Source organism: Pinus tabuliformis, chromosome J, assembly GCF_031772625.1.
Source record: "Pinus tabuliformis cultivar Carrire ecotype Pingquan chromosome J, CPIR1, whole genome shotgun sequence".
NCBI lineage: Eukaryota > Viridiplantae > Streptophyta > Pinopsida > Pinales > Pinaceae > Pinus > Pinus tabuliformis.
The window spans coordinates 748,356,751-748,382,795 of record NC_142295.1 but is presented as its reverse complement, the minus strand read 5'-3'; the positions used below and the strand labels follow the sequence as shown (position 1 = coordinate 748,382,795).

The 26,045-nt window shown below is 39.8% G+C and overlaps 1 pseudogene; it reads right to left on the bottom strand.

The window, feature by feature from the left end:
* Window positions 1-846: 846 nt before the first annotated feature.
* Window positions 847-18,314, bottom strand: LOC149228888 (uncharacterized; annotated as a pseudogene).
* Between the last annotated feature and the right edge of the window lie 7,731 nt (window positions 18,315-26,045).

Sequence of the window (26,045 nt, the reverse complement as noted above, 5' to 3'; positions counted from 1 at the left end):
CAATCCTCTTCTGTACCATGTAGTACTTACACAGAGTAGGGCCTTGTTCTATATGGCCAGCCACATGAAGATCCTTGCTTCATGCTTTTAGTGGGGACTTGATTTTCCAAAGTGGTTTCCACTGCCATTAGATTCCATCAGGCCGATCTGTTAACAAACATTGCATTGCATTGAAACCGAGTCTGGGGGTAGAGAATCACCAGACCAGCTCATCCTTGTCTCCTTGAGTCGAACATGACTCACTTTTAGTCCACCTGTGTTAGACTCCCACTGCTCCCCTTCATTCCCTCCCAGCTCTGGAAAGTTTGCCCTGCTCCTCTTCATTCGCCTCCAGCTCTAGAGGTTTGCCTTTTTCCACTTTTGCTACCAAAAGGTAGTGTTTTATGGAGAGGTAGCCTGAGCTAGATAGAAGTAAAATTTCCCTCACAGGTTGTAGATCAGATGAAGGCATAACTTTTCTTTTAAAATCCTCTTCATTTGTCAGCAATGCTCCAAGTTCAATGTATTGGATCCACATAGTGATCAAGAATTAGAAAGAACTATCCAACTTTGTCCATAGAACCATAAATCATGTAAATTTGAATGTACAGAACATAAATGCAAACCATACACGGGCAATATTCCATGTTAGGATGTGGTTCAGTACAGGTAATGCAATTTGTCCCAAAATATATTACTAACTCACTACAGAGGATTCAGTTAGATAATTTAGATGAGAAAGCAAAATTAAATTGCATCAACACAGTTAAAAATAAGAATCTCATATTCTGCGTATTTGCAGACAAATATACATTAGTGAGGAATTGTTGACTTCTCTTATCTCACATTTCTTACTTTCACAGTCCATGGAGCAACATAAAAGACGGATGGATGATCTGTAAAGCTCGAAATGTTGTTCCTGCACCAATCAACCCCTTCTAAGTAAGGTAAGGTTTCATGGACTAAAGAACAATGCCAATGAACGTTTCTATCTAACCACTGTATCGAATAAAGAAAAGAATCAACCAAACCTGAAGTGTAAACTGTAACAATGGGCACTGCAGAAAGCTACAGAACAAGTCAATGTCTAGATGCATCTTAATACTGGACAAGTTTCCAGGGTAATTCAATTTAACCTTCCAGCCATCAACCATAGGAGTATGATTGCGTTAATGCCCTATTCTTATTTTTCGAGTCTCTGGGGAATGGGTGCATTCATCGGATAGCCGTCCCTCTTTAGATTTTCTATTTGAGCTGCCACGTTATGTGCATCCGCTGATTCTGAATCTGGAGAAATCGTAATATGAGTTTCCGCTGAAAGAAAGTTAGACAAAGGAAATGTCGACCCTTCCCGCACAAGGGGCATACCCTGTGGAGGAAGAGAGTTTTCAATGGAATAATGCATTGGACTCAAAACTGGCGACACTGAAGCTTGAGCATTCAAATTTGGTGACATGTCTGATTTGACCCAAGAGGGTGAATTCAAAGCTGGTGATCCTGGTTCATGACCCAACGGAGCCAAACTCGGTGAAGCATCTCTCAGGTCTTGTGAATCTTGGCCAAGATATTTTTTAGAATAGAGTTTATCCTCACAGACTTCATAGAAATTCCCAGTGTGAACCTCTTGACAGAGAGAACAAACACCACAGAAAAGCCACTGCATTAGATCTGTCACATTAAGCTGCCCACAACAGCAGCCATTTCCAGGTAAGCCAAACCTCTTCTGCATCTGAATCCTCCAAAACCCACCGTACAGAAGCCCAAACACGCAAAGAATGATCCCAATGATACCAAGACCTTCCCGAATATTCTCATTATCAATATTGATAGCAGCCAAGGTGAAGATCTAATAAGGGGCCATGCACAACAAAATGAAGGTCACTATGTGCACATACATGTTCCCAAACCCCAGTCTATCCATATTCCACCCAAAAACGTAGAACCCACAAAATGTTGAAAAAAATGCAACAGAAGGATCACTCCAGCAGTCAAATAGACCTCCCTGCCATTCCGGTTTAGGTTCCATTCTTTTACTACCTCTTCTAAGAAGAGAGTATTTCTTCTCAAGCCGCGCGTATGTAGATTTGTTTTTCACAGAGTTATCATCTATCCTAATAACATTTGCATCTGCATCAGTGATACTTATAACCGTAGTCTCCAAATCACCTTCGGCTTCGTAATCTTTCCCAAGAGGACTCAGGATAAGATAAAGACCAGCTGCAACAGGGGCGCCTATTGCAACAGAAACGCACAAACCCACTCCAATAGCCGGACGCTGTGATCTCTTATAGCCCCAATTCAGACCACAGAGCGCATACTGCGCAAAACAATTTATTTACAAAAGTAGCACAACTACCATCATGTGTGCCCACTCATGAGGTTTGTAAGTCTCATTTTTATAGTAGACCTTTCTAAGATTGACAATGTCCTCTGGTTTCCATCTAATGAGAAGAAAAAGATGATAACAATGTTGTGGATGTAGATAAAGTCACATCATGATAAAAAGCGCATTTAGAATTTGATTATTGACCTCAAACCAGGCATCCCTCTCACTCTTTTTAGGCACGACCCTGTTAAAAAAGCCAACCAGAACCAAAAAAAAGAATAGCTCCAGATACTGCCACAGCAATACCCCATATTAACAGTGCCAAATTTTTCGGATTTCGCAGCCATACTTTCACTGCCTCCTTCAAAAATACCCACCTAATTTCACCAACAAAAGGGACTTTAACGCCATCCTTGAGGTGACGAAAAGGCTTCGCCGGTGCTGGAGTTCATTGCCATAAACTCCACTAAGAATTCAAACGGACTCTATCTAGAACTCCTCTGTAAAAAGCGCACAGATGTCAAGCGGAGGGCATTGTTCATTGCCCTAATAACGCTTTTTAAGGTTTTTTAATGTTTTAAAACATTTTTTTATTAAATTAGATGGCTGATTTTTGTTCAATCGTCTAACAAAAGATCTAACGGCTACGATTAGGACAAAAAGGCATTTGGGGGAGTCCATTTCAGAGGGAAACGCCTTACGGCGTAGTAATGTATGTCTATATATATATGATTGTTATAGTTTAATTTTAGTAGATAGGATGTAAGGGAAACTGTTAGAAATTAATTTGTTTGCTTTATAATTGTATTTTTATATTTAAGGCTCTACAAAAAAAAAGGAATTAAGGGAAATTGTTAGAAATTAATTTGTTTGCTTTATAATTGTTTTTTTATATTTAAGGTTCTACAAAAAATTTAGGTGGGAGGTTTGTGTTTGATACAAATGATATTCTCAAAGATTTAATGTTTATGTGTGTTAGGTTAGTAGACTATGTCATGGACCTAGTGGATGTTGTGGATCTTTTTTATCATAGTTGTATGCCTATGTGCATGGGTCAATTCATGTGATGGAGAATGGGAGTGTTGAGCACAATGGGGATGTGGCAAGGGAATGATGGAAAGTTGGAAAAGTAATATTGATCTATGGAGATGATAAGATACAAGATTCAATCTCTAATTGTTTCTATGATATGGTCATTGAGGTGGAGGTTGTTCAAGTGTTCAAGTTAGAGGGGCAATTCCCTAAGAAGACTGAGATTTATCGTGACTCAATTGAAGCACCCACTATGGACCTCCTTGCATTTACTTCAAACATAGTCCTCTCTAATAGCCATTACTTGTCACCTTTCATTCGAACATTTGGGTTTTTTTAAAGAGATTGAAGGGTTTTTAGAAACATTGTGTAGTGGTAGAGGTATTAGGCATGAAGAAAGTGTGTCGGCTAAGGGTTTTATGGGCTCTTCCTTGGATTTAGCGGAGTCGATAAGGTCTGTCGAGCTAGGCCATGTGGAGTCTATGGTGACAGATAAGATAGTGGATTCAAAGAAGAGAAAAAATATTATTAAGATGAAGGAAGACATAGTAAAAATAACAATCGATGAATATCTTAGAGTGGAGGACATGCTCGATTATGTTGGGAAGATATTAGCAGGTTGTTTCTTTGGAATCTCTCTTTTAGAATAATATATTCAAGATTGGATAAAATTATCATGGGAATGGTTTGTGGGATGCTACCTTACTTTTCATTTTTTGGCTAGATGATGGCTATGTTTTGTTTTCCAATCTAAGGAGGTTGGATGAAGGTGCTAGGAAGCCAATGGTTCTAAGGAACTTGATCCCTTAATCTTAAGTTATGGCATTTGTGCTTTGACCCTAGGCAGGAGCTAAAGGAACTCACCAATATGGGTAAAGCTTCTATGGCTACCTATAAATTTAGAATGACAAATTTCTTAGGGACTTAGGCAATCACCTAGGTAAGACCTTGATGGTTGATCAACAAAACAAGTTTTTCGTGTAGAGAATGGAGGTGAGAGTCCTAGTCAAAATTGACATTTTGAAGAGGTTGGCAAGGAGCATCGATGTTGAAATTGGGAATGGGAATCCACACAATCTTTAGATTTTGGCAATGTTCCTTTAGGTTCACATGATGCCATGCAATTAGGCATGTGGTGGATGATTGTGAAAGACGATTTGTGAAGAAAGTACGGAAGAAAAAGGAGCACTCTGTAGAAATTTTGAATAATATGACACTTATTCACAGAGATTATCCTGATTATACACTATTTGCGGAATGCATGCATAATACATAACCTCCTCTACGTTGATCATCAATTTGCATAATCAAAACATTCGCATGCGTACATTGAAACACATCAATAACACATATCAACACACTATGTAACCGGAGAAAGCATACAGTTGAAAACCCCCAACTATCTGTATATTATAATGATAGAGAACATGTAACAATACATAGTACAATACTCCTCACAAGTACTCAGTACTATCTCCACCTGCTACACACAAACTAGCTCAGATCTGAATCAAGTCACAGGTTCAAATCTCCTCCGCTGTCTGCCTGCCTCTACTGCGCAATCCAAAGCAAGAATAGGAATGATCCAAGCTCATTTTCCTTGGCTTGTACTGCGCAATCCTCATTGGCAATCTCCATCAATGCATGTGCAAATCTCATGCACAACTATAGTCACAACTGATAGTAGTCTCCACCTCTAACACCTATCTCCACTGAACTGTCCATGCACTGAGTTAACTGATGTATCCTTTAGTTGCTTTATGAGTTAATAATTAGTGAATTAATTAATAATTAATTCACATCACTCATCACTAGTGTATTCTGCAGTTAGAATAAATACAACTAGTTCAACCAAGTCAAACTGAACACAACTCCATCAACTCCTCAATCAACTCCACCAAACTCAATCACTTGAGTTCTAACTGAAGTCCAACATGCAATAGCTCAACTGACCCATAAGAAAAGAATATTTCCTTCTGACAGTTGCATGTGCCACATCCGTAGCTCGAACTGAAGTGCTCCAAGAGGATAAGATAATGTTTATAGTCCAAATATTATTAAGAACTAATAATATTCGACTGTTCTAATTTTAGCCTGGCAGTCTAAAAATAGACTCTGCCCATATGTCTAAAAATAGAAGTCCATCTATTTTTACCAACATGACCAATCATCCACAAATAGCATCCTACAACTCATAGACCATGATCCATATGTCTAAAAATAGACATAGTCTAAAATAGACTTTGAGCCAAAAATAGCTTGCGGCCCACTTAGTGAAGGCGACTTCTTTTCACTAAGCTCCATCATCTTGTTGCATTTTCAACACTCCCTCTCAACAAGATATGGATTATCTGCAACCCCTATCTTGCCTCGGTGGTATTCTAATTTGCTCCCGGTGAGCGCCTTCATCAAGATATCAACATCCTGATCCTCTGTTGGAATGTATGAAAGTAACATGATTCTCTGGTGCACACAATCTCTGATATGATGGTACCTGATGTCAATGTGCTTGGATATATCATGAAATACTGGATTAGCCGAGAGTTTAATGCAACTCTGGTTATCACAATAAATCACTGTAGGCTCCAAGTGTGACCCGAACAACCTGACCAGGATCTTCCTCATCCATATAGCCTCGCATGCAACCAAACTTGCTGCCATATACTCGGTCTCTACTGAACTGAGTGCCACGGATCTCTGCTTCCTGCTGTACCAAGAAACTGTTGTTGACTCGATACTGAAAATCCCTCCAGATGTGCTCTTTCTGTCCGTTGGGCTCCCTGCCCAATCTGCATCCGTGAAGCCACATAGCTTCACCTCATCCTCCTGTCTGTACCACAATCCATATCCCGATGTGCCTATGAGATAACGCAATACATGCTTGCCTGCCTTCCAAAAGAGCTTGGTTGGCTTAACCATAGCTTGTGAAAGCTGGTTAACAACATAGCATATATCGGGTCGTGTATTGACTAGATACATAAGCGACCCCACCAACTGTCGATAAACAGTGGCATCCACTACCTCCGCTGAAGTAGCATCCTCCTTCCTCCAACCTCCAGGAAGAGGAGTATCAACAGGCTTGCAGTCATGCATGTTGAACTTCTCTAGTATCTCCTGAGCATACTTACCCTAAGAAACAAATAGTCCATCACTGCGCTGCCAAATTTCCAATCCCAGGAAATAATGAAGGAGGCTCAAGTCCTTCATCTCAAACTCCCTAGCAAGATCATCCTTGCATGAAAGTATCAACAACTCATCTCCCGTCAAAATCAAATCATCTACATAAAGTACAATGATAAGCAACTTACCCTCCACCACAATCTGGTATAGGTTAGGATCCACCTCACTCTTGGAGAATCCAAGTTCAGTGAAATAATTGTCTATCTGTGTGTACCAAGCACGTGCTGCTTGTTTCAACCCATACATCACTCTCTTGAGCCTGCACACATGCGACTCGCTGCTGAAGATCTTGAAATCTTCGGGCTGCTCTATGTACACCTCCTCCTCAATGACTCCGTTGAGGAACGTAGTCTTCACATCCATCTGATGAATGTGCCACCCCATCTGCGCTGAGAGAGCAAGAATCGTCCATATGGAAGAATACCTTGTGACAGGTGCAAAGGTCTCCTCATAATCGATCCCCTCTATTTGTGAAAAGCCTCGGGCAACAAATCTTGCCTTGTACTTCTCCACACTCTCGTCAGTTGCCTGCTTCACTTTGTAGATCCATCTCAAACCCACCACTAATTTCCCCTCCAGTCTTGGGACAATCTCCCATGCACTGTTTCTGACAATCGAATCATACTCTTCCACCATGGCATCTACCCATGCGGGATCCTCCACAGCTTCCTCGAAAGAGGATGGATCGTCACGACACATTTGCTCCCAAGAGCCATGTATCCAGTGTACCGATTAGGTGATTGTCTCTGTCTGCGCTGTGCTGTAGGTGGTCTTACAACCTTCTCTGCATCTTGAGCCAATCGCTTAGTTTCTGTAATGCGCTTTTTCCCTCTGATGGTTGGCGCTGCATGAGTGGTCTCCTCCACTCCATGAACTTCATCTTGTGGCTGATCCACATCCTGAAGCTCATCCTTAGGAACTAATAGGTCCTCATCTGGATGCAAGTGTGGCTCCCTTTCAAGCAAACACTTCATGGCTTTCTCCTCCTGAAATTTGATATCCCGTCGCACAACAGTCTTACGACTATCTGGCAAATACACACGATAGTTGTGGGGCGTATCAGTGTACCCCACAAATATCCCAACCTTTGTGGTCAGCTCTAGCTTCTTCCTGGCATCCTTTGTCACATGCATGTAAACGTTAGAACCAAAAATCCTCAAATGAGAAATATCAGGCCTCTTACTAGAATAAGCCTCCTCGGGTGTACTCATGCCAAGTATCCTGTGAGGACAACGGTTCTGCACATATACTGCAGTATTGCATGCTTCCACCCACAAGTGAAGGGGTAGGCCCTGATCATGCAACATCGCCCGCGCAAGACCCACGATCGTTCTGTTCTTCCACTCAGCAACCCCATTTTGCTGTGGGTTATGGGGAGCTATGAGCTCTCTTCAAATCCCTTCTGCACTGCAGAAATCCTTGAACTCGCTAGAGATGAATTCACCACCATTGTCGCTCCTAAGAGCCTTCACCTTCTTCCCCGATTCCCTCTCGACCAGTGCTTTGAACTCACAGAACTTTGAGTATGTATCGCTCTTCTTCTGCATGAAGAAGATCCAACACTTCCGAGAGAAATCATCAACAAAGATCACATAGTACCTGTGCTTAGCTGTCGAAGCTACTGAGAAAGGTCCACACACGTCTGTGTGAATTCTCTCAAGGATCATCGTGGCACGACTATCCTTCTCGTGAAAGGTGGCTTTCACAAATTTTCCCAAAGTACACCCCTTGCACTGATCTGACTGCGCAAGAGTTCCTTTAGGAATCCCAGTAGTAATCTGCTGCAGTATCTTTAAGGCTCCATGGTGAAGGTGGCCCAATCTCCTGTGCCACAGCTCGCCATCATCCCGGCTCACCAATCCTTCTGCCTTGCATGCCATTGCTGCGCAGCCATCTACATGCAATTGATAAAGGTTCCTGACTCGAACCCCTATCTTCCGGGTTTCTCCAGTTTTCTTACTGCGCAGGAAAGCCTTTCCCTCGCTGAAAACAACATCATATCCCTTGTCTTCTAACATCACCACAGAGATAAGATTCTTCTTCAATCCTGGAACATGCATCACTTCCTTCAATACGAAGGGTTTACCAGACTCCCTCTCAAAGGAAATGGTACTGATACCGGTCGCACTGTATCTACCATCATCGCCCATCTCGATGTGCACTCCAAGATCTTTCTCCTCCAGATCAGAAAACAAATCTCGATCTCCTGTCATGTGAAAAGACGCACCACTGTCCAAGAACCATACCGATCCCATCACACTTGATACGAAGCATGAGATCAACGAAAAATCCAGCTCAAACTGCGAGGCTAAGGCCTCTCCCGCTGCAGATCCAACAGCTTGCTTATTTTTCTTCTTCTGCAGACAATTTGTGGCATAATGTCCGTGCTGGTGACAGTGAAAGCACTTCACCTTGGACATGTCCTGCTTCTTGCCTTTTGCACCGGAATGAGAAGCTTTCTTGTTCTTCCCCTTCTTTGCTTTGGTAGCCAAAGCACAATTTTCTTCATCAGATGCCTTTGATGAAGATCCGTCCTTGGTATTCCGCCTGATCTCCTCCTGCACAAGATCTGACCAAAGTCTCTCCCATCCTGGCAATTTCTCTCGACCATTGACAGAGTCCTGATAGGAATGCCAACTCTTCAGAAGACCAAGGAGAGACAAGCTCACCAAGTCCTAATCATCGACAGTCACCCCCACACTTCCCAGCTCATCCAGGCATTGAGTGAACTTCGTGAGATACTTCCTTTCTCACACTTAATGTTTCTGAGTTTATCCTTGAGCGCCAAATTCCTTTGGTCGCTCTTGCTTTGGAATAAATCTGTCAACGCTTTCCACATCAAATATGGAGAAGCCTTTCCATGCAGGCTGGACATAATGTGATCCTTCATGCCCTCCAATAGAATCCTTTGACACTTTGCTGTCTTCTTTTGCCAAGCCTCAACGTGATCAGCATCAGTAGGCTTTGGGACCTCAGCCTCTATGAACTCATTCAGCCCATTGTCATCTGACACCGCCTCCATCCTGTCTTTCCATGCAATATAATTCGAGCTGCCCTCAAGAGCATACTCCAATCGCAATCCGTTGAAAGACATTTCAACTTTGACACCAAGAAAACACTGCTGCAAATTCGAATTCCACCAGCTCAAAACTCAACCGCTTCTGATCTAAAATTCGTGAGAACAAAGTATTTCTCGTACAGAGATTGACTGTATGGGATTTTACCGGATATCTCACTTTCGAAAAGAAGGATGAATCCAGAGGCTACCTGGCCCGATTACAGACTCTGCCTGAAGAAATAAAATGTAAACACTCTCTGAATAATAGATCTGATGATCAACTCTGCTATGATACCATGTAGAAATTTTGAATAATATGACACTTATTCACAGAGATTATCCTGATTATACACTATTTGCGGAATGCATGCATAATACATAACCTCCTCTTTGTTGATCATCAATTTGCAGAATCAAAACATTCTCATGCGCACATTGAAACACATCAATAACACATATCAACACAGTATGTAACTGGGGAAAGCATATAGCTGAAAACCCCCAACTATCTGTATATTATAATGATAGAGAACATGTAACAATACATAGTACAATACTCCTCACAAGTACTCAGTACTATCTCCACCTGCTACACACAAACTAGCTTAGACCTGAATCAAGTCGCAGGTTCAAATCTCCTCTGTTGTCTGCCTGCCTCTACTGCGCAATCCAAAGCAAGAATAGGAATGATCCAAGCTCATTTTCCTTGGCTTGTACTGCGCAATCCTCATTGGCAATCTCCATCAATGCATGTGCAAATCTCATGTACAACTATAGTCACAACTGATAGTAGTCTCCACCTCTAACACCTGTCTCCACTGAACTGTCCATGCATTGAGTTAACTGATGTATTCTTTAGTTTCTTTATAAGTTAATAATTAGTGAATTAATTAATAATTAATTCACATCACTCATCACTAGTGTATTCTGCAGTTAGACTAAATACAACTAGTTCAACCAAGTCAAACTGAACACAACTCCATTAACTCCTCAATCAACTCCACCAAACTCAATCACTTGAGTTCTAACTGAAGTCCATCATGCAATAGCTCAACTGACCCATAAGAAAAGTGTATTTCCTTCTGACAGTTACATGTGCCACATCCGTAGCTCAAACTGAAGTGCTCCAAGAGGATAAGATAATGTTTATAGTCCAAATATTATTAAGAGCTAATAATATTCGATTGTTCTATTTTTAGCCTGGCAGTCTAAAAATAGACTCCACCCATATGTCTAAAAATAGAAGTACATCTATTTTTACCAACATGACCAATCATCCACAAATAGCATCCTGCAACTCATAGACCATGATCCATATGTCTAAAAATAGACATAGTCTAAAAATAGACTTTACACCAAAAATAGCCTGCGGCCCACTTAGTGAAGGCGACTTCTTTTCACTAAGCTCCATCATCTTGTTGCATTTTCAACACACTCCTTGACGATGCACTCATTAGATAAAAGCCCATAATCAACAAATGAAATCAAAATGATGAAGGAAAGCCCTGAAAACTCTCAGTATTTTGATAGTCAAAATTCTTCTTTGGTATGAGCCTCAACCCTCTTTGAGCGACAGTGCATCAAGTAGGTTGAGTAAAGGAGAAGGAGTCCTTCAAGCACAATAAATCCATCAAAATCCATAGGGAGGTGTGAAGTCAAGGAAGTCTCTAGAAGATAGGAAATCGTGTAAGTTAGATAATCTTTTACATTTACCACAATATTTACATAAATGGTGGGAGACAAATGGGTGGTAACAAGTGTTGGGGGTGCAATAGGCCTTTCAATTGAAGTTATGATGGCTTGGATGTAAATGGCATGGTGAGAATAACTAGTGAATGTTCCAAGGATATGCAAGAACTATTACCTCCAACCTCTAGCAAGTGTAGGAAGTATTGCCTCCAACCTCTAACGAGTGTAGGAGAATTTCCTCCAACATCTAGTAAGCATAGGAAGTATTGCCTCCAACCTCTAATAAACTTCAAAGCGACATTTCCCCCTTTACCTATTTTGTAGTTGAAGGTGGATTTGAATTGCGTAATAATTAATAATAAGAGGGTTTTACAAGGTTTTTGGACTTTGTGGAGTTGGTGGAGTCCCTGAGGGAAAATTATACATTGAATTGTGCTACAAACACCTCCCCACTTGAGGCTTTGAAGGGTCTTTTGTTATAATCATCGAATGAGCCAAAGGGCTTGTAGATGAGTTCCCAATCCACCTCATTGGGGACAATTTTTATAGGAAATCCTATCAGTTGCAGTTGAATAGACTGGTAGGGGATGGGGGAGCTTGTCTAATTGGGGGCTTAGGATTGGACTATAAAAGGGGAGGGAGGGAACTTGAAGTGGGTAGGAGATTACACATGTTTCACACACGTAACGAAGAAGTATTAGAGATCTTACAAGGAAAACAAAAACACACTAACTTGGGATCTTAAAGATGTTGGGCCCTTTGTTAGGGTTACAAAATGAAAATACTTTCTTTGGATGTGAGGGGGATGGGCATCCCTATGTAAAGATTTACCCTCCATATGTTAGTATAAAAACATAAACCTTAGGTATTAATAGCTCATGTGACTATGTGTAAAGGGGTAATTATCTTAGGTAGTTTAAAGAAGTTTTTTACGAATTGGGATTTTTTTATAGGTGAATGCATGTGGTTTGTTGGGTGGATTGTCGATGGGATGAAGTTTGGTTCTTAAACTGACAGGTTATTCTTTATGCTACCAAGGTTGTGAATGGAATTCTCATTCGAAGACTTGAATTCATAGATAATGATTTTAAACGTTTATGTGCCTTATGTGATCTAGGTTGATTTTTTGGATTTTAAGCACAATTGAATGATCTAAGCATGAAAAAATACTAGACTAACTACTTGCAAAACAAGAAATAAGAGAATAAAAATACAGAGAATTTACAAATGAACCAAGAATACAATTTGAATTAGTCATGCAATTTGATGATCCAGGATGTTTTCGCTTATAGATGTATAGAAAAGAATTACATGTAAAATTGTAGCTTAACACAAAAGTGTGCACATAAGAAAGAAGAAGTAAACACATAAAAGGCACAAAAAGAAGACACCAAGGCTTGATAACGGAGTTCGTCCAATTCGGACTATGTCTCCGAGCCCGGCTCAACAATGGGGAGGTCTTTCTTATTAAATGGCATGAAAGAAAAGAGAATTACATTCATCAAATGTCCACAAGAGGCTTATACCTCCAATCTGCAAGATGGCCTGTGAAATGGATGCCTAAGATGGAGAGGTCTGCAGCACCAATGTGTCCCGCAGCAATGAAAGGGGTTGGAGTGATGTAAACTATCTAAAATAGATGAAAATGCTTTCTCGGCCTCCTGCCAACGAAACAATGTGCTACAACAATTCCTCCTCCCCATGCTCTTTCCATCAATCGTGTTTTATAATGGGTTCTTTGGACAGAATCCCATGCAAATCGGAGCTTGTCTAGTTCATTATAGAGGTCGGTAGTCGTGGAATGATCAGCAGGCACAACCGCCTCTTTAAATGGCCTTCTATTGTTGAAGCGATAAGACTTCAAAAATCCTGAAAAACACTGAAAATCCACCCCAAAACCATATACCCGGACTTCAAAAATCATTAAATCGAGTGCATATTCCATATCGGGTCTGACCTGAGGTCGCAAATCGGCATATCGGGGGTGTCCAGTCCTGGTTATTGGGAATGACCGACCGCCGATATCAGCGTTGGCCGATCGTATCGGCGTTCCCTCATATATCGCTCCGATAATGATCGTCGATCATGTTATCACCGATTGCACTGCCCGCTCGCCGATATATATACATATATATATATATATATATATATATATATATATATATATATATATATATATATATATATATATATATATATATATAAGTCCTCCGATCTGGTTGCCTCTGATCCGTTGATTCGATCTAATCGAAGATCGACGATCGGGGGTTCCACTGCTCCTTGCTTAAGTCCGCCTCTATGCGACCTCTGATTGCGATTTGGCCTTAAAGGCTTAAGACCCATTTTCAAAGGAAAATCCTCATTTTCTTAAGGATCAAAGAATCCTTCTTTGTGCAATAACTTCATCATCCGGACTCGGATTGAAGTACCGTTTGCGCCATTGGAATCAGGAAGACGAGATCTCCGCTTTGGTCCTGAGTTGACTTCATTCTGCTCACTTTGATTTCTGAGTTTTTCCATGCCATTGTATCTGAAGATCCACCTGGATCAATCCTCCCCATTGAGGAGCTTTTGGACCGCCAAAAGCTTTTCATTAGTCAATTGGCAAGTGAGGGAACTGTGCCCTCACTTTCTCTTTCTCCAGCCATCTGGCCTTGTTGGGATGCATTCCCTTGAATCCAAATTGAAGGTATTCTACATCTCCTCGCCGTGAAGTCCTAGTTCTTTTGTCAAGGATGATGTCTTCGGGAAACTCATCGAGATATTTTGGTGCAAAATCATCGATGGTAGGAATTGTGCCCACCTCATCAATGTCCATGATCAAAGGTGGTTCATACAGCTTCAGGTTCTCCACATTCACTACTGAGTACATCTGCATATATACCGGCAAGTCAAGACGAAAGGCATTGTTCCCAATCTTCTCCAATATGGTGAATGGTCCATACCGGATTGGCTGCAACTTCTTTCCTTCTCCCTTCATCCTGTCTTTGCTGATGTCGAGCCTTATAATGGGCTTGACTTTTTTCCAACTTCTCTTGGACTGCCTGGTGAATCAATTTGATTCGTTGAATGAACTGTTGAGCTTTTTCCTTATCATTACATCCATTGGAGCCATCCTCCCTTCCAAAGACCATATCAAAAGGTTCCTTTGGCAGGTAACCAAAACATGTCTCGAATGGTGAACGCTGTGTTGATGAATGCACTGCTTAGTTATAGGAATGTTGTATATAGGGGAGATTTTCATCCCACAACTTGGATGGTTCCCACAATAGCCTTGTAATAAGTGTACCATGGTACGGTTAGCCACCTCTCTCTGTCCGTCGGTCTGTGGGTGAAAAGTCGTGCTTCTTTTCAGTTTGGTGTCCATCATCCTCCACAAGTTAGTCCAGAACTCCCCAAGAAAGCGAGTGTCTTGATCTTACACAATTGATGTGGGTAATCCAAAGTGGACCCAAACATGCTGAAAGAAAAGAGAAGCAGTCTGCTCTACAGTAATCTACTTTTTACAAGGCATAAGAATACACATTTTGTTGAAACGGTCAACGACGACATACAAATAGTCGTGACTCTTCCTAGACAAAGGTAAACCTCCTACAAAGTCCATTGACACACTTTCCCATGGACGACTCGGAATAGGGAGTGGTGTGTAGAGCCCAAGTTTTCTATTAAAGGGCTTTGAAACAGAACACATCACACAACCCTTTACATAGCGAGTCACAATGTTTTCCATATGAGGCCAAAAACAAAATCTTTGTACATAACATAAAGTCTTTTCGACACCAAAGTGTCCAGACACAAGAGAGGTGCGGGCCTCTCGAATTACATGTACTCTTTCTCCTATGGGAATACACAATTTACTAAGGTGATACAACAATTTCCCCTACAAGTGATAGTTGTCCACCTGTGAACCATGGGTTAGTTTTGCATAAACCTCCTTAAAGTCATCATCGTTAGCACATTTTTCAACATAACTTTCAAAAGATAACGAAGCATTATGAAAAATAATAGAAGCAGAAATAGGAGGGCGAGATAGCATATCGACCACTTTATTGCTAGTGCCCTTCTTATACTTTATTACTAGATAAAACTATTGAAGAAAGCCCATCCAATTGAAATGACGAGATTGCTACAACCACTTGAAATGACGAGATTGCTACAACTTGGTTTGTGACTGAAGGTACTGCAAGGGCTGATGATCTATATGGATGATGGTCTCCTTGCTGATCAGGTAGTGTTTCCACTTTTTCACACTCTGCACCAAGGCATAAAGCTCCTTGTCATAGGTGGGATAGTTTATCACAGCTTGAGAAAACTTCTTCGAATGGTAACAAATCAGCTTCTTTTGCTGCATCAGTACAACTCCCATGGCATAACCGCTGGCATCAGTTTCGATCTCAAATGGTTGTTGGAGATTGGGTAAGGCTAAGATTGGCGCGGTGCTAATTTTTTCCTTCAATGTTTCGAAGGACTTCTACTGTCTTCCTCCCCATTGGAAGACTTGTTTCACACTTGTCAATGTGTGCAAAGGTGCTATAATAACAGAGAAATTAGCAATAAATCTCCTCCAATATTGGACTGCACCTAAAAAGCTACGGACCTTGATTACACTAGTAGGCTTAGGCTAACTTACAATTGCTTCAACTTTAGAGGGATCAATTTTTAACTGACCATAACCAACAATATGACCTAGGTAACCCAAAGAGGTTTTCCTGAACTCACACTATGACAATTTTACAAAAAGTTTTTCTTTCTTCAGCACATCAAACACTTTCTTTACATGACTCACATGTTCAAACCAACTCTTGCTAAACCCTAGTATATCATCTAAATACACGAGAACAAACTCATCAATGAAAGGCTAAAATATATTATTCATAATCTGCATAAAGGTGGCTAGAGCGTTGCAAACCTAAATGGCATCACCATCCATTTGAACAACCCTTGCTTGGTTTTGAAAGCGGTTTTCCACACGTCCTGCTCCGCAATTCTGACCTGGTGATAGCCACTGCGCAAATCCAAATTTGTGAAATATACAACACTTTTTAATTGGTCTAATAAATCATCTATGCGCGGGAGGGGATAACAATTTATCACCGATATTTTGTTGAGCGCGCGGTAATCCACGCACATCCTCCAGCTATCGTCTTTCTTTGGCACTAGAACAATCGGCGAACCGCATGGAGAGGAGCTCGGCCTGATTATGCCTTGGTCCAACAATTCCTGCACTTGCCGCTTGACCTCCTCCATTTCAACTGTCGACATCCTGTACATGCCGATATTTGGTAGAGGGGCGTCATGCAATAGTTGGATTTCCCTCTTCAGAGGTAGTCCCTTCGGCTCCTAAAACAGTTCAGTATAGTTAGAAATTAATTCAATTAATTCCTGCTTATGCTTCCCATCACAACCCTAGAATGCATCAACGAAATCAGCCTCTTTCTCCCTTACGACCATAGGCATGCATGTTTTACTGGAATTCACTAGTCGTTTCATCTGCCTAGCGCTTACAAGGTTAGCATTAATCTTATTTTGATGAGCCCGCATTATGTATTCTACCCCATCCTTGGTGATGTGATATTTATTCTCATGGTGGAAAAAGACTGCTTTTCTGTCATACAGGTATGGGCTCCCTAACACCATGCCACAGATATCTAGCGGTATAACATCCATCTCTACTTCGTCTACCAGCTTAGACACAATCACAAATTTTACCTTGCACTGTTGGGTTACATTCAATTTAGCTTTATCATGTATCCATCCCAGCGGGTAAGGCTTTGGGTGCGGTTTTGTCTCTAAGCCAAGCTTCTTTACTAGGGATTCTGCAATTAAGTTTGCTTGAGACCCAGTGTCAAACAGAGTTTCAACCTTGGTGTGATTTACTACAACTCTGATATGAAATAATTCAATTCTTTTTCTATCATTCGAAAGGGACTCATCTACAGAACTGGTGCTTTCATGCGATTTAGAATTAACAGGAGGTGTAAGGGTACCTTTTGTTCCCGCTGCTGTGACCAACGCTTCATCTCCCGAATCTGATCCAAGGTCTTGCTGTGTTGCTGCCACTATTTTCTGCTTCCGTTTTCCTCCATACTTCTTTGGAGGCTTTTCTGGGTCCTGCTTCCAACAGTGATCGTCATCGTGGCCTTCCTTCTTGCAATGATTGCAATAAGGCCGCTCTCCTTCTTTGGCTGCTGCTATTTTCTTCTCCTTCCCCTTCCATTTCGCTTTGGATTTGCCATTGGGAGGCTTGAATGGTGGCTTTCTGGACTGATCCTCTCTTTCATTCTTGCCCCTGCTCTCAATATGAATTGCTTCTACACTAGCTGAATCAATAGTGGTTGGTTAAAACAATAACAATGAATGCCGAATATAACTATGCAGTGAGCCAATATACTTAGTTACAACTTCAGGTGTATCAAGTGCAATACCCAAATTTAGTGCTTGCTTCCTAAATTCTTCTGTAAAACTCTAAACATCCTGCCCCTTGCCTTGCCTTAAATATTTCCAATTCATCAAAGCTTTCTGTTTGTATCCTAAGGGATAAAACGATTCCTTTAACGCAGAAGTGAAATCAGACCATGAGGAAAAGAGCTTACCCACATTTTTACTGCTCTGCAATTTGCTCTCCCACCAAACAAGAGCCGTGTTGCCCAGCCATAGAGAGGCCAGCTGGATCTTTGCCGCATCCTCTATGATTTGCTGAATCCTGTAGTAAACCTCAATCCGCCTGATCCAATTGTTAAGCTTTTATGCATTACTTTCACCATTAAACACAGGAAGATCAAATTTAACATCTAATTTAAAAAAAGGTTTCTTAGATGCATCCTTTGGATTTCTCTGATTACGGTGGTGAGAGGAAGAAGAACCTTCACTACCAGAAGGAGAAGGAGGGGGGTATTCTCCACCATTCCCATGTGCTAAACCTTGTCCTTCTGGGTTCCTCTCTTCTGCTTTTTCCAGTATTATAACTAGTTGATTGATATTTTCTGCCATTGAATAGAAAGTCTTTCTGAAGCTGTGCTCGTCTTCAATATGAGCTTCATCTTCAGCCATGTTTCTTCTCCGAGGTGCATGACCTGCCTCTGGATCGAAAGGTTCTAGATTCCCTTTGCCTTTTTGAAGCCTACCTCTTGTTAGCATACAAACATGCAATTCACATCTAAAAATCCCTGCTCTGATACCACTTGATCCAGGATGTTTTCGCTTATAGATGTATAGAAAAGAATTACATGTAATATTGCAGCTTAACACAAAAATGTGCACATAAGAAAAGAAGAAGTAAACACATAAAAGGCACAAAAAGAAGACACCAAGGCTTGATAACAAAGTGCGTCCAATTCGGACTACGTATTTGGGCCCAGCTCAACAATGGGAGGCCTTTCTATTAAATGGCATGAAAGAAAAGAGAATTACATTCATCAAACTGTCCACAAGAGGCTTATACCTCCAATCTATAAGATGGCCTGTGAAATGGATGCCCGAGATGGAGAGGTCCGCAGCACCAATGCGTCCCGTAGCAATGAAAGGGACTAGAGTCGTGTAAACTGTCTAAAACAGACGAAAATGGTTTCTCGACCTCTTGCCAACAAAACAGTGTGCTGCAACCAGAAAAATGCCTCCTCCTCGTGCTCTTTCCATCAATCATGTTTTATAATGGGTTCTTTGGACAGAATCCCATGCAAATCGGAGCTTGTCTAGTTCATTATAGAGGTTGGTAGTCGTGGAATGATCGGTGGGCGCAACCGCCTCTTTAAATGGCCTTCTATCGTTGAAGCGATAAGCCTTCAAAAATCCCGAAAAACATTGGAAATCCACCCCAAAACCATATACCCGAACTTCAAAAATCATTAAATCGGGCGCATAATCCATATCGGGTCTGACTTGAGGTCGCAAATCGGCATATCGAGGGTGTCCAATCTTGGTTATCAGGAATGACCGACCGCCAATCGCCGATATCGGCGTCGGCCGATCGCATCGGTGTTCCCTCATATATCGCTCCGATAATGATTGCCAATCGTGTTAACGCCGATCGCACTGCCCGCTCGCTGATATATATATATATCTCTATATATATATATATATCTATATCTATATATATCTATATATATATATATATATATATATATATATATATATATATATATATATATATATATATATATCTGTAAGTCCTCCGACCTGGTTGCCTCCGATCAGCCGATCCGATTTGATCGGAGATCAGTGATCAGGGGTTCCACTGCTCCTTGCTTAAGTCTGCTTCTATGTGACCTCCGATTGCGATTTGGCCTTAAAGGCTTAAGACCCATTTTCAAAGGAAAATCCTCATTTTCTTAAGGATCAAAAAATCCTTCTTTATGTGATAAATTCATCATCCGGACTCGGATTGAAGTACCGTTTGCGCCGTTGGAATTAGGAAGACAGGATCTTCACTTTGGTCCTGAGTTGACTTCATTATGCACTTTGATTTCTGAGTTTTTATATGCCATTGTATCTGAAGATTCACCTAGATCATTTGATGTTGTATTATTGTTGAATATGAATACGCAATATAAATTTTCTGAGAGGAAGAACTAATTTGAATTAGGTTGGGATTCCATGTGTGTGTACTTGATATAACTCAAAAGCACTTCCCCTAATTGGCAAGTGGGTCAAAAATAGATAGGGAGGTCTAACCTTATCAAAGTATCCTAAATTGGAGTGAAATAGAAGTAAGTGGAGTTAGAACTTAGTTAGAATTGATTAATAACTCTCACATGCAAAAAACTAACCAGTTAAACACCAAAATAGGACTAAAAGTCACTTAACAAGGGGAGGAGAGAGAAAATTGGGAGCTAGCTATTATAAAGTAGGGAGCAAGTGTATACTCACTCTAGGAATCCTTATGCATGAGGTATTGTGAATTAATGGAGTGGAATTATCCATATTACCCGCCAATGAATGTCCTATCAGTGTCATATGTCATCCTAGGCGACACTCCCCACTAAAAATAGAAAAGCGAAAAATAGAAAATGTGTCAAATGATGGGGAATGTTTAGTAGTGAATGAAAAGTGGCCATATTCACCCCTAATAATGTCTTGAAGAGGGTCTAATGATCACTTGAGGGTAGATCCTAATGAGGTCCTACTAAAATACTAAGTGCAATGCACCCCAACAGATATCAGTGGCCACCAACCTCTTCCACTGACTCAATGATTCTATGTCTTCTTGGCAGACTTTATATGGTTTTTTGGGCTCTAAACTACAGGGCCATTTTGAGGCCCTAAACAATGTTTTTTCCCCATTCAATAAGCTAAGGGTTTCCATGGCATGCCTTGGCCTTGGCCAAAAGTTGCAATCATCATATAGTTCTTTCCAATGAACTATTGTATGCCCCAAATAGAGAATGTATGCAAAATTTGTGTCCTAAAGGAGTCGAGGTACTAACTGAACACTACAAAGCTTGCAAAGCTTTTGGCTCATCATCTTCTATTTTTAGGGTTTTACACCTTTAGGGTTCTTTCTTTATGTTAAAAGGTCGTTCTTCCAACTTCTTGTAATAGCTTTGTGAGTGAGCATTGTTACCATCTATCTTTCTCAAAGATAAGCTACCACCATTCTAGCCAGTTGGTGTTCTATGGTATTCTACCATTGTATTTATATTAATAGAAGTTGCGTTTTCACTATATTATTTTGATCTCTACTATATTTCTTTATGTTGTGTCTGATTTCCTTTCCTTCCTTTCAGTTTGTTCATTGTACAACCCAAATCATTATGATAGGAACAAGTAGTTTTGGGATCATTTGTTTTCTTCATCTCTCTTGAAAGAGGACATTTTGATTATTAAATAGGACCTAAATTTCACTTTTGGGTCACAAGGAGATCCAAGGTACTAGGGCACATTTTTATGTGTAGATTTTTTTTTTTCATTGGATAATGAGTGCTAATTTAGTGGATGAGGATCCTCAAAAGTTAAAACCTATCTGGAACAAAAAAAGGTCGGGGAAATAGAGGTATCGAAGAAACTGTAGCAATTTTGGGTGACAAATAGATTCTTAAGAAAAATGGAGAATTGTGGGAAATATGTTGGAATAGGTGAGAGCTCAAACAACAACCTAATTTACCTTGAACTCGTAAGACCAAAAAACAAACCTTCATACCCCTTCAAATTTAACCCTATTTAGTTAGAGGACGAAGAATTCATAAATTTGACAAAGAGTGAGTGGATGACTTACAATCCATAGATACGGTGTTTGATGAGTAGTCAACTAGTAGATTCCTTGTCACGAGTAAAAAGAAGGTGGTGGAATGGTTAGTTAATATATTAAAGAATTGGACTATATCTTTAAAGTGGTGGAAGAGGTAGTGAATTCTCTATACAACAACAACTCAAGAGGGAGCCTTTTTTGATTTGGAGTTAGAAAGTTGGTAGAAATATAAGCTAAAAGGCTAAATCTCTTCCTCTAAGAGAGAGATAGATTGGTGGATGAAGTTGGAACGAGGAGATGATAATACAAAATTATTTCACCAGTTTGTTAGTCATTGAAGGAATTTAACTACTATCTAAGAGTTAAATGATTATGTAGGACTCTATGTATATGGTTTTAAGTACCTTGCTTGTGTAGGGATTCAATACTTTGCCAACATATATAAAGAAAAAAATGGAGCTAATATTGTCGAGATAGTAAAGACATGTTCTTTTTTCCTAAGATTAATATCAAAAGAAGTCGGTTAAGAGCTATATTTTGAAGTAGGGTTGGAAACATTAGAAGCGTTTTTATTGACCTTCTAGAAAGGAAAATTATAGGTCTAGATGTGAAAATGATTGAATTTTTTATTGCCTTCTTTGAGTTATTGAGACAAGATATGTTGAGGGTTATTGAGGAGATCCAAATGACCAGATGGGTTCCCCTAACTTCAACACCACCTTCATCTTATTGATACCAAAGGGGAATAAGCTAGCAGAATAAGGGTTCTTCAAGCTGATATCATTATTCAATTATGTATATAAGATATTTGCAAAGATCCTGACAATTAGGCTAAAAGGGCAGATGTCCATAGTCATATATTTTGAGAAGTATTTTGTCTTTAAAGGGAGATAGATACATATTGCCATGGATGTGGTGCAAGAACGATTCTATAACATTCAAACAAATAAACAAAATGCGATGGTCGTGTAGCCAGATCTTTCCTAGGCATGCAATCGTGTTTTCCTGTTGTATTTTAGAATGCCTCTTACACATACTAGTTTCAATTTAGACATGGTTAATTGCATCGTGGCTTGTGTTACATCTATTTCTTACATGGTTCTAATAAATGGGATAATTTCTCCTTTTTTGGTGCCAAGTTAGGGAGTTGGGAGAAAAATGTTGGCAAAGTGAGAAAAAACATTTAATCTGAGTAGTGGAAAGGTTGAGCACTATTCATATCTAGAATAAGAGAGTTTAAACAATTAATATGTTATGTAATTTGCATCATAAACTAAACCATAAATTTCAACCATGCAATATAAAAAAACAAGATAAAAATCAAAGTAGTTATGTGTTTATTACCAATGGCAAGGCAAAAAGGCCTTTCTCAAATATAGTGGTCGACAATGAGCTCACTTTCCTTTTCCTTAGGAGGGCCCTTGTTGATCCTTTATGGGATTTTTCTCTCCTTCTCAGTCAAATATCTATAAATGTGGCTCTCAAAGTGCTGCCTTTCAAGATTGAATTTTCCAACATAACTATACTCATAAATTCCAACTAGCTCCTTGAATGCATATCCATGGCCTCTTTATATATCAAATATTCAGTACCAAGAATGGTATAGTTCATGAACCAAAGACCTAATTATTTTGGTCACAAAAGCTTGAGTTTGCTTGAGTGGAATCATGCTTTATCATGATTTTTGGTCTCTCTCCAAAGGAAACATGAACTGATGATTTTTAAAACTTCTATTTGAACTATCGTGGATGGCTTTTCTCGAAATGGAAATTGCTATTTTTGTGTAATTTTTCTAATTTGTATGATTATTGAGGGATATTCAACATAATTTGCACAAACTCTTTAAAGGAAACCCACACAAGTTCATAAAAGCATAGGTTCCACTATTTTTTGTAATTATTTTGATGGATATATTTAATGCCATGGTGCATTTCCTTGGTGATTATGACTTCGGTAATCACCTATATCATTGTTAGGAATTTTTAAAACAAAATATTTGTTGCTTGATGTGTGAGGTTGGGAGTCATTGTGTAGCTGAAATATATCATTGTTTGCTCACTAATATTGGAAACTTGTGAGATTATACTACAAAGAGATAGGGAAAAGGATCCCAAGGATGGCCTAATGAGAAAGATAGGAATCCACCTAAATAGCTACAATCTAGTTATAAAATCTCAATGCTTTTATATAAACAACATTAGCATGTCCATGCTCATGATATTTCCAAAAAATAATTTACAATGGTGGACAACAGGCCAAAGGGGTTGATATGAAAATGGTTTCAAAATACGGTTGTTGTTTTAATGAAGCTAGAAAGCCAATGATGTAGGTATCTACATCGCCCTCATGGACGTCCATGGGAGGAAACAATTGATCCAAGAGGAATAATCCCTAGAACTTAATGTGAACACTACTGAAAGAGTGTTTAGATAAACGACAATGATGGTTGGATCAAGCTAAAAAGATGACTACAAGTGTTGCAAGGTACGACTTAATCTAATGTGGAGGTTATGTTGAAGTCAAACATCTAGTAAGTCAATGGAAGTAGGGAGAAATGATGACTCTCTTTGTCCCATGTGGGGCTATCATTGTTATGGGAATGGTAATTAAGATACCACTATACTCTTAGAAAGGACGAGTTGATGTTGAGAATAATGAACTTGTGACCATAAAGAACAAGAGGTTGTTATGTGGAATTTTGCATCTACAAATAAACACAACTTCCCTAGGTGGGTATCTACACCTAGAACAATAGATTTAAAGAGTTTAACCTTTTCCTATAGAAGATAAATAAGACAAGGGACCTACTTGTTATCTTTCGCTTCCCTTTGTCTTCTTTGAATAGATCTCGTCGCTCCTTCTCTAACTGAATCTACTCGATAAGGACCTACAATCATAAACAGAGGACAAAAACCAATCAAACCAAGAGATCTATCTACTATAAGCAAATGGAATCGGAAGCATTTACACATATAATCATCATACATAAAGACAAGAAAATGGGAAAAGGTGTAAACAACTTTATTAAGTAGAAGGAAGAGTTACAACCAAAGAAGTTTGATCCCATGTCACTCATCCAGCTTGAGTTCCATCCTTCATCACACCAAAAGCACAACACTCCAACAACATAACAATACTTGCTTACAATCTCAAACCTCAAACCAACAATATCTCCTTACAAATTCTCAAAGTCCAACCCCTGATCACTATGATGAGTGCTCAATTTATAGGGAAATGGAGGTGGTTTTGTCATAAATTGGGATTGAATGGCTTTCGAATTTGGGAGTTAGTTTCCATGGAGGAAGGGATGAGAGGATAGGAGGTTATTTGATTCATTCCCTATCCAATTTTGAGCTCATAGGAGAGGATAAGAGGTGGGAATCTTCTAGAATGGTCTAGAATGAAAGAATATTCCCATAACCCTATGAAGATTTCGCTCAATCTCGCCCAGCGTAGGTCAAAGTGGGCCTAGGTGCTCTGCAGAGCATGCTTGAATACGCTTAAGTGCTCTGTAGCACAGTTACCCCTGACCAAGGGTGTGCTGGTGTGAGGACCCAACTATAGGTCCTCTAACAACTACTACACTCATTCAAATAATTTCGCTAATTTTCATTACAAGTAAAATTTCAGGTTTATAAAACATCATAAGCAGGAACATAAATTAATTTAATCTACAACATGTATAACTTGCAATAATTTACGTAACTAAAATAAATGATGGATAATACCTGTTCCAATAGCTTAGTTGAGATGATCCTGAGATCCATGCTCCTCTTGACTACCTGAATGGATTTACCTCCCAGCCAACTAGGAAGTAATTCCTAGCCCAGGAAACCTCCACAGGTTCCCTAGCCCTCCAAGCCCAAGTCCAACTAGATGTAGTGTGTCCAAGTTTAACAAACACTCTCCGGATCCTAGTTTGATCTCCCTCCTCTTTCTCCACATCCCTCCTCCAGAACAAAATCCTCCCAAGCAGAACCAAACCAAAACCAAGACCAAGGATTCCCCCCTCCTCTCATCATCCTTCCCCTTTTATTCCTCTTTCTCCCATCCACCTCAACCACCTATGATTAATGTCATAACTACTCCCTCATCCTTTCATTTTACTTTTCATACCATATCTTCTTCCAAGTAAATTTGAGAGGGCATTTTGGGGATAAGATATGGATATTTAAATTGGTAATTAACTGGGAAGGATCATATATTCTCCCAAGTAAATTTGAGAGGACATTTTGGGGATAAAATATCGATATTTAATTTGGTAATTAATTGGAGAGGACCATATCTTCTCCCAAGTAAATTTGAGAGGACATTTTGGGGATAAGATATGGATATTTAATTTGGTAATTAATTGTGGAGGACCATATCTTCTCCCAAGGAAATTTTGAGAGGACATTTTGGGGATATGGATATTTAAATTTGAATAAGGGAAGGAGACCACATCTCATCCAAGATTAAATTTGAGAAGACAAGTTGGGAATTGAATAATAACAATAATAAATTTTATATCAGTAAATAAAAATTACAGTTTTCCAAATGAAGGTATTTACCAATATTTCTTGATAATTATAAGTCAATATTTTCAGGTAATTTAAACA